The sequence below is a fragment of the Molossus molossus genome, unplaced genomic scaffold (genome assembly GCF_014108415.1).
Source record: "Molossus molossus isolate mMolMol1 unplaced genomic scaffold, mMolMol1.p scaffold_m16_p_9, whole genome shotgun sequence".
Lineage (NCBI taxonomy): Eukaryota > Metazoa > Chordata > Mammalia > Chiroptera > Molossidae > Molossus > Molossus molossus.
In genome coordinates, this window is record NW_023425403.1 from 69,946,698 (window position 1) to 69,960,550 (window position 13,853).

Below are 13,853 nucleotides of genomic sequence, written 5' to 3' on the forward strand. Positions count from 1 at the left end.
AGAAAAGTTACTTAATAGCTTTATTAAATGTAAAAATGTTTAGAGTAGTTTTAGAAATAATGAGCAGCCATTTCCATACTGAAACTCTCTCTGATGGCAATGTATATAGCTATTGTGAGCTATGAACTTCTATTTTTTCATAGTAAGCCTTGTCTCTTTTTACCGCATTTTATATATACAATGTAATAACATTGTATGGAATTATGGTTGGCATCAGCTTTCGTATTTAATGTACTACATGTAACAGTATATGCTGTAATATAGCTAATGGTTCTTTTACTTGCTGAGAGATGAATTAATGACATACACGAAAAGATTATTTGACAAACTAAAGAGAAAATTAGTATATATTTATATAACTATTTTGAGGATTGTCTCTCTTCATTTTAATTCTTTTACATAAAGTATATACTTTCATTCATTTTCATTTTATAGTTTTCTCAACCTTGATTTTTGACAATGATTACAGTTGTCTGCTGTGTAAAAAGTTTAAAATAGGTTAAATATAAGAGAATTGACTGTGCTGTGAATTTTAAACAATGGCTATAAGCAAGTAGTAAATTAGTCCACCCAGAAGGGAAATAGTCTGAATCCTTTTATTAAGCAATAAATGGATGTGAGACTATAATTAAAATTTTACATGCTACTTTGGAGACCATTTAGACCATAAGATTGCAAAATTATAATGTGTCCTTTGTTGAAGAACACTATTGCTGTTCTTTAGTGCAAAACAATCAATGTGACTATGTAAGCAAATTCCGTATTCTTTTTTTTCCTATACATACCTTTAATCCTAACTATCAACTTATGTTATGCAAATAATAAACTTTTCTGATGAATCATTTATGCTTACAAGCATAAGAACAAAAACTATATAAATACAGGTTGACAAAACAATCCTCTTTTCTTTTGAAAAAAAAAATGTTTTCTGTTAAGCTAAAGCATACATTTTCTTTCCATATTTTATAAATACTGTATGAGCACTAACTGATTAAATGTACATCTAAGTAAATTCTTACAGTCAATTTTCTGCAAGAAGTCCTAGCAGGGAAGACAGAAATATTATCTTGTGTTAAGTTTATCTTTATCTAGCAAACTTGTAGAGGATCATTATTTTTATGCTTTTATCAAGCATTGCAATTCCTTTAAGAAAATATTTGTGTGATCTGGTGTCCTGGACACTTTGCTGCAATGAAAATAAATAGCTTTGAATGCTCAGTACGCTATGGTTTCATGATTTAATTGGCAATGATACCATTTCTCCTGTGGACCGATGAGAATGTGTGGCTTTCTTAGAGACTGTGCAGAGATTTTCACTTCCCTTCTAACTCTTCCAGCAGTTGGCGTTCTCAATGATTTCCATGACACCTAAAAGGAGCTTGGCAAATACTGGTGCAGAGGAATGTATGGAGGAGGGGGGTGAGGTAGATTTAGGTTCTACCATGGAGTTAATGTACCTAATATTAATAATTATAAAAATCAATACTACTGCTCTGGTTAATAACTTATGTATAGTATTACACAATTTGCAAAGCAATGAACTTGTTTGAGAATAGTTAATTACTTTTCTGTTAAACCTAAAAAAAAAAAATTAAAAAGGAAGTAGAAATATTAGCTGACAGCTATTTTTCTCGGTAGTGAAGTTTATATATGATTTCTACATGCTTCCTTTTATATGAGCAAATCATTGGTATCACATATTAAAACTTGTGTATGATATGTCTCTAGTATCAGAAGCAAACCAAATTTTTTCAAGGGTTAATACCCCTGAAAATTATTGCATGTGCTTTGCATAATATTGTAAAGTTTAAGTATCTTTTTTTTTTTTTCTCTAGCCTCAATTGTGCTTGAAAGCATATCAGAAAAAAGTCTATAGGCTAGTTGTTGCTATAGATCCCATTTTCATGGTGAGGAAATGATACCTTAGAATAATTAAGTGGCTTTATCTGGGAAATTATGACTAGAAATTATTAGAATTGAAATGTTTTTCCAAACCTTTTTACTAAAAACTCATTTCCACTATAATTTCTAAATCTTCTTACCTCTTTAGCAACATTTTGTCAGAAAACAGTCATAGACTGATATGTTTTTAAGGAACTTAAAGTAACAAAATTATCTTTCATCCCATACAATAATCTTGAAAGACGACCCCCACAAAGTATTTCTGATACTGAATGAATTTTAAAATGGTTAGAAAATGCTGCTTTTTAAAACTGATACTCTATTTTTTTTTTAAAGCGTTGCTGCCGATTAAGGGACGACACTTAGTAGGTAGTCAAGAATTAAAACTAGCAGCTAGTCACTTTATTCTGGCAGGTTTAGATCTAAGTAGTTTTTCTACAGTGGACCAAACACATGTGGTCCTTACTGTGCACTGCTATTATTAAGAAAGGGAACGGCGTACAATTTAAATAATGAAGAAATTGTACTCCATAGTCATTGTCTAGGCACTGATAACAGAACTGGAGAGACAAACACTGCTATGTGGTGCACATGACAATCCTTTGAACACTTCTTTTCCTGTTTCAGTATCTGAATAATATTAATTACATAGATATGTACACATGACAGCAATGAGGTATTTATACAGTGTTTGCTCTCTATTTGCCTTTCAGGCTTTATTTGGCAAATGTCCTTGGGGAAGAATGAAAAGCTTTATGTAAATAAACAGCATAAAGTCTGTAAAAATGCTTGTTTATTTTTGTTTTATTTTTGAAAGAAAAAGGGGAAAAATCAAGTATTTAGGGGGAATTCAGCAAAGATTGTATCTTCTACAGCATTCTTCTTTGTTTTGAAGATTAAGATCCTTTCGAGAGGTCAAAGAATGGTAGTTATTTAGCCTTTAAAAGACATGGTATAAGGAGAAAACATATTAACCTTCAATATTTGGAAAGCTGATGAATAGAATAAAAATAGATTTGCCCTGAAATTAATGTAAGAAAATTATAAGAAGACAGATTTTACTTCGAAATGGACCCTTTTTCTGACAGAGCTTTCTTGGAGGGTATGAGGTTTCCCCACACAGAAAACAATCACTGGGTGAGCCTTCCACAGAAAGACTATTTGAAGTATACATTAACTTAAGTGACTTCAAAGATTGTTTCCCATTTTAGACTATGTGAGGTTGTGGAAATTCCCATTTTATAACCCTGCTAGATAATACGAGAATTGAACCAGATGACATCGACATTTTTCACTCTCCAAGTCTATGATTGTATGAGAAACACCTCTCTGTCTTGAGAATTGTTATTCCAGAGGGAATAGGTATTTCTCTCCTAACTCAAACTCCCCCCTCGACTTTCTTTATTCCACTTGCGTTCTCATACTTTGCACTCCACTGAATTCTCCACTTTTTCCTCTTTCATCATTAAATGTATATCTTTTTTATACTTCTCTATGAACAGTGAATATAATTTAATCCTCACACTTAATCCTCCCAATAGTGTTTTAAGGTAGATACTGTTTTTATTCCCATTTACAGGTAGGGAATCTAATTTCCAAATCACACAGCCAGTAGGTAGCAGGGTTGGGATCTAAATCCTGGACAACTCTCCAAGTCAATTATAATCTATCGACTCTCTATAATTATGATGCCACTTTATGGAACCCAGATATCCCAAGAAAGAGATGGAAACAGGTCCAGGTGAGCACTCAAGAATCGAGGTGCAGACATCTTGCAGAAATCAAAGAAAGACAGTAAGTCCAAACTAGATGGGCAGAGAATTAGCAGACTACATAGCCCAGTTAGGGTAACAGGACGAGAGACTGTATCCCTATTCCCGCCTTATCCTGACGAGCAATGTGACTGTGTTCAAGCCCCTCTGAGCCTCAGCATTCTCATATGTAAAATAATAAGGTGTGACTCTCCCTTAACAAGTCTCTGTTCCCTTTGAACTTTAAGCTAGTGTTCAAGGGTTCAGGCAACAATTTTGATACAGGAATTAAAAATTCAGGCAAGGCAAATAATCAAAAGCTCAGGAAAATTGGTTTGAACTGGAAAGGGTTGGAGTCTTTACAGCAATATGCTAATGTAGCAACTTGAAGGTAACTGTCAGAAGTCTTTGATTACTGGGAGAGGTTCCTCTCCTCACCCTGCATTTTTAGAAAGTTTAAATTCTAGAGGCAGTAGAAAAAATATGTATATAACTATATTAAAGAGGGTTTGATCCTTTAGATCACTAAAAAAAAAAAAAAAAAAAAAAAAAATAGACCACTTTTTTCTGTCCCTGACATTCCTTTGCGTCATGAGAAACCTAATATTTCTTAAAGGCACCATTCTATAAAATAAAGAACCTAGAAATTATCATTGACTATATTGGGAATAATTACCATTCTTTCTTAGGTTTATGTGACAGTTTTAACGTAGCCATTTTAAAATTTCTCTTATGTTATGTATTATTTTTCTAGGGTTATCATAACAAAGTACCAAAAGCTGGGTAGCTTTAAACAACAGAAATGTGTTCTCTTACAGTTCTAAGAGGCTGAAACCAAGATGTGAGCAGGGCCAGATTCTTACTAGAAGTCATAGGGGAGAATCCTTCCTTGCCTTTTGACTTCTGGGGGTTCCTGGAAATCCTTGGCATTCTTTGCTTGTAGCAGGATGACTTTTACCTCTGATCCCTTCACCTTCACATGACCTCTGTCGTCTGTCTGCTCTGTCTTAACGGTCTTCTCTTCATGGTAAGTCTGTATCTCCCCATGTTTCACCAGTCATTGGGTTGGGGCACACTCTAATCCAGTACCCCCTTAGCTTCACTGATTACATCTGCAATGACCCTATTTCCAAATAAGGTTATATTCAGAGATTCGAAGTGGCCATGGCATATTGGGAACCACTATTCAACCCAGTACACAAAGTAGTGAAAAAGACCCGGCTGTAGAAGTTCAGAGACGCATATGGTAATCTTGCTCCTGACAATAGTAGAATCACACATATATCAGAAACTCTGAACACTTTTCTTGCAAAGGATGCTTAAGAAATTATAATTTTAGCCCTGGCCGGTTTGGCTCAGCGGTTAGAGCGTCGGCCTGCGGTACAGAGAGACCCGGGTTCGGTTTCCGCTAAGGGCATGTACTTCGGTTGCAGTTTGTCCCGGTCCTGGTTGGTCGTACGGGTGGCAGCCACTCGATGTGTCCCTTTCACGTCGATGTTTCTCTCTCTCTCTCTCTCTTCCTCTCTCTCCCTCCCACTCTATCTGTACAAAAGATGGAAAAATGTCCTCGGGTGAGGATTAAAAAAAAAAAAAGAAATTATAATTTTATAATTCTGTGACTTTAGACTAAAATTTTACGTTTCATACTTAAAACTCAACTAGAGGATGTGGCAAATTCTCTGGCTCACCTTCCAGTTTTTCGTTTTTTAAAAAGTATGAACCTCCTGCCTGGGCCAGTTTGGCTCAGCGATTAGAGCATCAGCCCACAGACCAATGAGTTGCAGGTTCGATTCCAGTCAAGGGCATGGACCTCAGTTGTGGTTCATCCCTAACCCTGATCGGGTCATGTGGGAGGCAACCAGTCGATGTGTCTCTCTCACATCGATGTTTCTCTCTCCCTCCCTCCCACTCTATCTGATGATAAATAGAAAAAATATCCTCAGGTGAAGATTAAAAAAAAAAGTATGAACCTTCTAAGAATGAATCTTTCCAACTAATATTCTTTAAAATGAACAATTAAATAAATCCCGTGACCTCTGTTGATTTCCAAGAAACCAGAGATTTTGCGGTGTTCTGCAAAAGATTAGCCTTCTTACCATAATTCTTAAACAGTGATTGAGAGAGGTTCCTCTAACTCACCGCTGGCCACAGTGTGCAGGATTGTGAGACAACAGGTTTTAGCTCAGTAGACTTTTATAGCAGAAAGGTTTCTTTGAGTTAACCATCATAGTATATACTGTGTTGCTTTGGTAGCAGCTGTTAATGAGGCAAACAACATTAAAATTTATGCTAAAGTTATTTGAACATTAATAAAATATTTTACTAAATTTTATTTCTATATTTGAAACTTAATAAGTAAAACATGATCATTGAAGAGGTTTATTTATATTGATCTGATGTTACCATTAATTGCTAACTCACTTATAAAACGATGCAAAAAAATGAATTTCTAATGGAATTTCAAGTAATTACTTTGTATTGATATATTACCAACAAGATGAGGAAAAACAGTAATAGAATTAAGGGACAGAGGAAATGAATATTAAGAAACATGTGTATGTCAAATTCAGAAAATAAACAAAAATAAGAAAATTCTGTTTAGAAAAAAAAAACTTTAAGTTTTTTATAGTTAGAAAATTACTTTAAAATATGAAGTGGCAAAAGCAGATAGTAGAACTTAGTCTTTATTTATGATATTAATAAGGATTACTGTGTCTTAGGTAGTGGAATCTTTAATTCTTTATAATAAATATTTCCTACCATGCCTGGCTGGTGTGGCTCAGTGGTTGACCATGGACCCATGCATCAAGAGATCGCCGGTTCAATTCCCAGTAAGGGCATGTGACCATGTTGTGGGCCAAATCCCCAGTGGGGGGCATGCAGGAAGCGGCCAATTGATATTTTCTCTCATCAATGTTTCTATCTCTCTCTCTTTCTCCCTTCCTCTCTCTCTAACAATCAATAAAGAAAAAATTTTAAAAATTAAAAACAAATTTTCATCCATGTGCAAAAGATTTATACATATATATTCCCATTTAATGGAGAGACTGTCCAAGATTGAGAATACATTTATTCTATTATATGGTCTAAATTACCTTTTCAGTGATATTTCCCACAATGATTGTGAGCTCCTTCTCAGTCAAGTTGACACACCAAATATGGTACTTTATTATCTGCTATTCCGTCTTTGTTTATATGGTTCCTCTGCTTAGAATACATGTCTTGACATTTTCCATTTTCTAATTTATACCCCTATCTAATATTCTAGGTTCATTTGAAAATAACTTTTTTTTTAACAGAATTGATGACAGTCATTTTCAAGGCACTGCACATTTTATAGATATCACATGCGTCATACGTTTTTTAATGCTAAATCCTTGCTTTCTCCTCACTGCAATAATCTGGGATCATACATTAGGATTTCTATAAGTCTGCGTAGAATTAGATAACTGCACAAACTTAAAATAAAGGTATTGTGCAAGTAAACAGGCCAACGAGTTTTGTGCCTTTCATTAATTGTTCTCAGAAAGCTTCAAGTTAGCTAAGTGTTCCAGCAGGAGAAACTAGAGTGTATTGATATTTTTCTTCTTTTGTGAATAAAACACGATGAAACTAAAACAATTTCCAGAAGCCAGTTTGCAATATATATACTTATTAGGCATGTTATCATTAAAAGGACATATGATGAGAAAAGTAAAAAAGCCCAGGAGAACTCCAGTACTCCAAATATAAAAATGATAAACAGCATAATAGATAGACAATTGTGAGATCCAGTTTATCTGATACTAGCTCCTAATGTCCAGTTTACTTACAGCAGTTTTTACAAACAACATTACTTGTTTCCAAATGATTTAATTTACATTAAATTTAATTTAATTTACAAAGTATAATTTACAAAGATACAAAAAAAATTATAAAAATCGATTGTAAATTAGACACACAAATAAAAAAGAGAAAAAAATCTGCTGTGGTGATAGTAAACAAAACTATTATAGGAACTGTCTGGAAAAGAAATCAAACTGTAAAAGGCTATAGCCTTCTTATCAGATACATTTCAGTTGGACTCTGAGTTTTCTAGAGGCTAAGTAAAAAAAAAAAGAAATCTGATCAATTTCATAATTTACAACACCCATGATAAAAGCAAACCAATTTACTCAGGAGAAGTGCAATTATTCCTGCTACTAAAACCTGAAGGAAATTTTCCCCAAGAGCCACCATAAAAAGGACACTGTAAAATATAATGAAATATGCCTTGAACAATATCTTTATGATAGACGCCACTGAGTTTCACAGAACTGCTTTTCATAGTGCCCCTCATCACGTACTGATGGTCTAGCTATACAATTCTGTGTGTAGTTTAATAGAGGCATAGATTTTTAAATAACTGAAAAAAATAGTTGGGCTAAACTTCTTTCAAAGATTCTTCAAAAACATCTTTACCTTCCTGGCTCTTTAGAGAAACTTGGTGGCTCTAAATCTCAGAACACTTAATTGGTTCATTCAGTAAATAGGTATCGGGCATCTGTAATCTACACAGAGCTGTATTAACCACAGAGGAAACACAGGAGACAAAACGATTCCCAGGAAATCAACTATTTTGTGATGCCAGGAAAATGGAAATAACTAAGACAGATGACCTGAGAAAAATAAAAGTTGACATTGTCTTGTGAAAGCTGAAGGCATGTCAAGTCTGGGATTCTATTCCAGGGATATGCTTATGACATGGGTCAGGTCTCTCAGGAAAACAGGTTTGAATCTGCTCTGACCTGCAGATTAATGAGCACTTGCGGTCTTTTGTTTTAGCAGTCACAATGTCTTTCTTGAAAGAATCTATCCCTCTATTTCAATTTTTAATTCCAAATGAGCACCCTATTGAGATTTTTACCACAAATGTGGCTTTAAAATTGAGAAGACATGGATATATCCTCCTTGGAGATGTCTCAGAGAGTACAACAGATAAGGCAAATCAGATCTCTGTTTTCTCTATCAATACCTCAGCAAAAAAGGCCTTTCTGCTAAAATGTAAGACAGTCTTTTCGACAAGTAATTTTTTTTTTAATTAATTAATTTATTTTTGTTACAGATGTTTCTCCTTTTCTCCCCACTGATTCCCACCTCCCTCTCCCTCCCTGCCCTGTCCCCAGCTTTGTTGTCCATGTCCATTGTTCATGCATACATGCATATAAGTTCTGTGGTTTATCTCGCCCCATACCCCCCCATCTGGGGATTGTCAGTCTGTACCCCACTTCATGTCTCTGGGAAAACCCCATTCCTCACACTGTTATGTTCATTATATTCCAAAAATAAGTGAGATCATGTGGTATTTGTCTTTTTCTGCTAGGCTTGTTTTGCTTAGGATAATACTTTCCAGGTCCCTCCATGTCATCTCAAAGGATAAGAGATCTTTCTTTCTTACCGCTGCAAAGTACTCCATTGTGTATATGTACCACCACTTTTTTAACCATTCGTCTACTGATGGACACTTGGGCTGTTGCCAGATCTTGGCTATTGTAAATAGTGCAGCTATGAACATTGGTGTTTCAGACTTCTTAGGGTACATTTCTAAAAGTGGGATCACTGGTTCAAATGGCAGTGCAATTTCTAATTTTTTGAGGTAACATCATATTGTTTTCCATAGTGGCTGCACCAGTCTGCATTCCGACCAGCAGTGTACTAGAGTCCCCTTTTCTCCACACCCTCGTCAACACTTGTTGTTTGATGATTTGTTGATGGCGGCCATTCTGACAGGTGTGAGGTGATACCTCATTGTTGTTTTAATTTGCATGTCTCTGATGATTAGTGATGTTGAGCATTTCTTTATATGTCTCTTGGCCATTTGTATGTCCTATTTGGAGAGGTGTCTATTTGGTTCCTCTGCCCATTTTTAAATTGAGTTATTTGTCTTCCTTTTGTTCAGTTGTATGAGTACTCTATATATTTTGGAAATTAACCCCTTATCTGATGTATCATTGGCAATTATGCTCTCCCATACAGTGTGTTGCTTTTCCATTTTGGTGGTTGTTTCTTTTGCTGTGCAGAAGCTTTTGAGTTTGATATAGTCCCATGTGTTCATTTTCTTCTTTTTTTCTGTTGCCTTCAGTGATGTACCAGTGAAAATTCTGCTGTGTCTAATGTCTGAAATTTTGTTGCCTACAGTTTCTTCTAGGATTTTTATGTATCCATGAGTCACATTTAAGTCTTTTATCCATTTTGAGTTTATTCTTGTGTAGGGTGTAAGTTGATGCTCTAGTTTCATTTTTTTGCATGTGGCTGTCCATTTTTCCCAACACCATTTATTAAAGAGGCTGTCTTTACTCCACTGTATGCTCTTGCCACCTTTGTCAAATATTAATTGAGCATATTGTCTTGGGTCCATTTCTGGGTTCTCTATTCTGTTCCATTTGTCCATCTGCTTATTCTTGTGGCAGTACCAGGCTGTTTTGATTACAGTGGCTTTGTAGTATAACCTGAAATCTGGTAATGTGATCCCTCCAACTTTGTTCTTTTTTTTTTTTCAAGATTGCTGTGGCTATTTGGGGTCTTTTTGGGATTCATATGAACTTTTGAAGTATTTTTTCTAGTTCTGTGAAATATGTCATTGGTATTTTGATGGGGATTGCATTGAATCTATAGATTGCTTTGGGTACTATGGACATTTTAATGATGTTAATTCTCCCAAGTCATGAACAAGGTATGTGCTTCCACTTTTTTATATCTTCCTCTATTTCTTTTTTCAATGATCTGCAGTTTTCAGCAAATAGGTTCTTTATTTCTTTGGTTAAGTTTATTCCTAGGTATCTTAATTTTTTGCCAAGATGGAAAATGGGATTGTTTTTTTAGTTTCTCTTTCTGTGAGTTCATCATTGGTGTATAAGAATGTCAATGGTTTCTGGATGTTAATTTTGTATCCTGCTACTTTGCCAAAATCATTTATTAAGTCTAGTAAATTTTTGATGGAGTCTTTGGGGTTTTTTACGTATAGTATCATGTCATCAGCGAATAATGACAATTTTACTTACTCCTTTCCAATTTGGATCCCTTTTATTTTTTCTTCCTGTCTGATTGCTGTGGCTAAGACTTCCAGTAGTATGTTAAATAAGAGTGGTGAAAGTGGGCATCCTTGCCTTGTTCCTATTCTTAAGTTTTTGCCCATTGAGTATGATATTGGCTATAGGTCTTTCATATATGGCCTTTATTATGTCGAGATATGATCCCTCTATTCCCAGATTGCTGAGCGTTTTTATAAGAAATGTGTTGGATTTGTTCAAATGCTTTTTCAGCATCTATTGATATGATCATATAATTTTTATCTTTCATTTTGTTTATGTGGTGTATCACATTTATTGATTTGCGAATACTGTACCTTGCATCCCTGGGATGAATCTCACTTGGTCATGGTGAATAATTTTTTTGATATATTGCTGTCAGTTGTTATTTCTCCTCTTTCATTTCTGATTTTGTATATTTGGGTTCTCTCTCTTTGTGACTTGGTGAGTCTAGCTAAGGGTTCATCAGTCTTGTTTATCTTTTCAAAGAACCAGCTCTTTGTTTCATTGATCATTTCAATTGTTTTCTTTGGTCTCCATGTCATTTATTTCTGCTCTGATCTTTAATATTTCCTTTCTTCTACTTGCTCTAAGGTTTTCTTTTTGTTTGCTTTCTAGTTCTTTAAGTTGTGAGGTTAGATAGTCTTAGAAATTTTGCTTGTTTTTTGAGGTAGGCCTGTAGTGCTATGAACTTCCCTCTCAGAACTGTTTTCACAGCATTCCATGGATTTTGTGTTGTTGTGTATTTATTTTCATTGGTTTCTAGGAATTTTTCAATTTCTACCTTGATCTCCATGATAACCCATTCATTGTTCAATAATATGCTATTTAGCCTCTATATTTTCAAATATCTTTGCTTGTTCTTATTGCAGTTGATTTCTAGTTGCATGCCATTGTGATCTGAGAAGATGCTTGCTATGATTTCAATCTCGTTAAACTTGTAGAGACTTTGTTTGTGCCCTAACATGTAGTCTATCTTTGAGAGTGTTCCATGTGTACTTGAGAAGAACTTGAATTATGCAGTTTTGGGGTGTAATTCTCTGTAGATATCATTTAGAGTCTGTGTTTCCTTGTTAATTCACATTTACAGTGATAATTGATATGTACATATTTATTGTCATTTTTCTTTGTTGTGGTCATATCTTTTTTTCTGTTTCTTCTACTAATTACAGCAGTTCTTTTAGCATATCTTGCATTGCTGGTTTGGTGTTAATATATTCCCTTAGCCTTTTTTTTTTTCTTCTGGAAAACCTTTTATTTGACCTTCTATCATGAATGATAGCCTTGCTGGAAAGAGTAGTCTTGGATTCAAATCCTTGTTTTCCATGACCTTGATTACTTCATGTCACTCCCTTCTGGCCTATAGTATTTCTCCTTAGGATTCAGCTGAGAGCCTTACAGGGTTTTCTTTGTAGGTAACCTGTTGCTTATCTCTTGCTGCCTTTAGGATTCTCTCTTTGTCTTTAATTTTTGGCATTTTAATTACTATGTGTCTTGGTGTGGGACTGTTTGGGTTCTTCTTACTTGGGGCTCTCTGTGCTTCTTGAACTTGAATGCCTCTTCCTTCACCAAGTTAGGAACATTTTCTGTCATTATTTCTTCAAATATATTCTCTTTCCCTTGCCCATTTTCTTCTTCTTTGGGGACTCCTATGATGTGAATGTTATTACGTTTTCAGTTGTCCCACAGTTCTCCTAAGCTATCTTCCTGTTTTTTAATTGTTTTTTTCCTTTTGGTTTTCTGCTTGGTTGATTTTTTCTACCCTGTCGTCTAATTCACCGATCCAGTCCTCAGCTTCCTCTACTCTGCTGGTTAGTACTTCCAATGTTTTTAATTTCTGCTATGTCATTCTTCATTTCCACTTGTTTGGTTTTCATTGTTTCTGTATCTTTACTCATGGTGCTGATGTCCTTACTCATGCTGTTGAGCTTCCTCAAGATCATGGCTCTGAACTCCACCTCTGATAATTTGCTTAACTGCATTTCATTGATCTCATCTTTGATAGATTTCTCTTATTCTTTCATTTGGGATTTGTTTTGTTGTTTCACCATTTTGGCTATCTCAATGTGTTTTGGAGACTGCCAATTTTCCCTGTGGGTGTTGGTGTTCTGGTGTTTGTGGCTCCTTCTACTGGGTTTGGATGAGCCAGGGTGGGCCCACATTAAACACCACTGTCAATCTTACTTTCCTGAGTAGTTTTGCAAGCCCAGGAAAGGTTTAGTTATCCTCTAGCTTTTTCCTGGAGGCTAGTAGTCTCAGTTACTCAGTGCCTTGGAATGTAGCCCTGGTTTTCTGCATAAGAAGATTTCCAGAGGGTGGAATTGATGCTGGTTATCAATGAGCCTCAATTCATTTCTTTGTCTCACCTGGGAAAGGTTGAATCTTTGAGGGGTGGGGGGGCTGCTGCTTTTCCCCACAGCTTTGGGATGGAGCACACTAGCCACTGTCCTTTGTGGTCGCAACTCAGCAAAAACTGTGAGTGCCCTCCAAATCCCGGGTGTCCCCATGGAGTTCCAGCCCAGTCTGCCCTCCCTATTTCAGAGTCCCAGGCGAGCGGCTGTGGCTATTTTAGCACCCTGTTTGGGCTCTCTGTGCTGTGAAGAGGGCTTGGTCTTTATTCCTCAAGGGTGTTGCTCACAGCTAAGATTGCTGGTGTCTGTGGGCTCCCAGCCTGCCACCCTCTCGTGCCTCCGCAGATCCTACCAATGTCCCTGGTTATATGGTCCTGTCCTACTGCTTTTCTGTTCCTTTTTCCTGAGGATTTGTTTTTATTTTAGTTGTAATTCCTGTTTGGAGGAGATTGTCTGTGCAACTTCCATTCACTCTGCTTCCATTTTCCCATCCAACAAGTAATTTTCTAAATGTGTTTGAAAAACATTCCTCTGTTCTGAACTGTTTCCAAAATGTTATTTTTTTCTATAAAAATGAGAAATACATCTATTCAATAAATATGTACTGTTCTCCTGTTATGTTGTCGGGTTTTTGTCTCAAAGAGCTTAAAGGTTGTGATAAGGCCCACAAATGCACGAAAATGGAGGTTGCAGTTGGGTAACTGTTGTCTTGGGTATATAAATACCACATACTGGGCATGTGTATCGTGGATGGGGTGACCAGATCCAATGGGAGTGAGCACAGTGAACAGAGTCTTAAAATA

The 13,853-nt window shown here is 35.7% G+C and overlaps 1 protein-coding gene across 2 annotated transcripts in view; it reads left to right on the forward strand.

Moving 5' to 3' along the window:
* Positions 1 to 13,853, forward strand: part of KLHL1 (kelch like family member 1) — a 370,204-nt gene that overhangs the window by 211,779 nt on the left and 144,572 nt on the right. The gene's annotated exons all lie outside the window — the stretch shown is intronic.